Source organism: Tupaia chinensis, unplaced genomic scaffold (genome assembly GCF_000334495.1).
Source record: "Tupaia chinensis unplaced genomic scaffold, TupChi_1.0 Scaffold000216_1, whole genome shotgun sequence".
Classification (NCBI taxonomy): domain Eukaryota; kingdom Metazoa; phylum Chordata; class Mammalia; order Scandentia; family Tupaiidae; genus Tupaia; species Tupaia belangeri.
This window is the reverse complement of record NW_006159691.1, coordinates 642223-644099: the sequence shown is the minus strand read 5'-3', so window position 1 is coordinate 644099 and position 1877 is coordinate 642223. Positions and strand designations below refer to the sequence as shown.

Genomic DNA, 1877 nt, shown 5'->3' with positions numbered 1-1877 from the left:
GGGAAGGAGGCTTTGTCCCTCGGGGCGCGCGGGCGCCGGAGCCCCCAGTGCCCCTTGACCCCGCTCGCTCTTGGGTGGCGGGCTCCTTTCGGCCGTGTATGTTCGTGCATTGCTTGTCTTCATTCGAAAGTTTCCATTTTTCTTCTTTCTTTTTCTTTTTTAAGCCCTTCGTGCCTGGGGGTTGGGAATAACTCGCAACTGCAGAAACTGTGCGTGCGCGGTTCCACTGGGGCCAGACTTCCTTGTGCGTCAGTTTTCTCGCCTGCAAAATGGGGCTAGTGGTAGCACCTGTTTTAGAAGGTTATTGGTTTTTTTTATGTAATTACTCATTTATTTTTAAAATAACAAAGATTTATGAGTAGATCTGTCCTGTTTTAGAAGGTTATTACCGAATTAATTTATATTAAACATCCTCGAAGCCCAGTCCTCAATACTTGAGAGTTCTTAGTGTTCCTACTACGAGGAGGTTCGTCGTGAAGCATTTATCGTGAGCCTGGACCTGGGCACCTTGCCAAGGGTAAAAAAAGTGAATGAGACGTCTTGTCCTCAGGGACTCAGGGAACGCTACAGTTTTATGGAGGAGACAGACTCATAATAGGAATTCACTGTGATTCGAACTGGGATTTTGGATAGACAGACAGGACTGTGAATGCGGAGAGAAGGCAGTGAACCAAATTTCTGGAGGTCAGGCTGATGGTGACCAAAGAGAGATTCCAGAAGAAGGTGACTTCCAAAACGAAGCATGACAGCTGCCTGCCTTTGCACTGGCCAGAAGCCGAGGCCGTGAAATGCGCTGTGCTCTGGGCAGAGAGCAGCGTGGGCTTCTTGGGAATCGGCTAGGGTTTCAGGCTGGCTGGAGACGGGTTCTGCATGGTGGAAGTGGTCTGGCTTGATGATGTGTAAAGAGAAGCAGGTGCCCCTCCTGCAAGACTTTTCTTGTCTCTCTGTAAGTGTGGAGTTTGGACTGTATGTTCAGACTGGAGCTCCCAAAGTGATGTGAACAGGATTGTGTGTGTGTGTATGTGTGGGGGGGTGCAGGTATTTGATCAGGTGTGATTCAGAAACATCAGGTTTTTGTCATTGTTCATTCTGGGACTCCTCACTCTTCGCATCTGAATTTCACTTTGCAGTCATTTATTTGTGATGATTGAAAAAAAAAATATCTAACGTTTACTCTGTGCCAGGTACTGTCTGGGTGGTAGGGAAACAAGTGTGTGCTCTTCTGGTGATCACAAATTAGGAAAATACGCATCAGACAAGTGATTGTAAATGGGACGAGAGTCGTGAAAGGGGCACATGTTCAGAGGAAGCCAGTCTAGCTGGGAGGTTTGGAGAGGATCTGGATAAAATGTCTGGAGGGAGCAGTGTGAATTACCTGTATTTTGACACGGTTGGGGAGATAGTTTTCCAAATATGTTCCCAAGTACAATCACGGAAACAAAAATAGTCCACTACAACAGCAACATAAAGGTCCATGTGGAAAAAGATCCATCTAGAGACAGAAAAAAGGCCCAGCTCCTTCAGGGCTACTGCGTGGCACCCTCTAGGAAGGACCATTCACTCGGGCTATGCCCAGGAGACAGCCAGAGAAGTAGGAGGGAAACCAGGAGAGTGTAGTCAAGAAGGCCGGAGGAAGCAGTCAGCTATGCTTGCTGGTACTGCTCTCAAGACAGTTAAAAGTTAGTGTGTTTTGCATTAATAACTAGTGAGATCATCGGGGACCTCATTGAGCAGATTTGTGAAATGGTGGGGGCAGACACTATAATGTCGCAGCTTCCAGAGGTTCAGGTAATGGATCAGTGAGATGAGTTTGGAGTGGGATGTGAGAAAGACAGCGTGTGGGCAGCTCAAAGAAGTTTGTCTCTGAAGGTAGGGAA

At 47.4% G+C, this 1877-nt stretch overlaps 1 long non-coding RNA gene across 2 annotated transcripts in view; it reads left to right on the top strand.

Annotated features, from left to right (window-relative positions):
* Positions 1-1877, top strand: part of LOC102487386 (uncharacterized) — a 13278-nt gene that overhangs the window by 7390 nt on the left and 4011 nt on the right. The window contains exon 1 of one of the 2 annotated variants that reach the window (XR_003549266.1): positions 859-946. The exons of the other annotated variant lie outside the window; for it this stretch is intronic. This is a non-coding gene — a long non-coding RNA (uncharacterized LOC102487386). Of the gene's footprint in view, positions 1-858; positions 947-1877 lie in introns of those variants that run through there. 2 annotated transcript variants of the gene reach the window in all.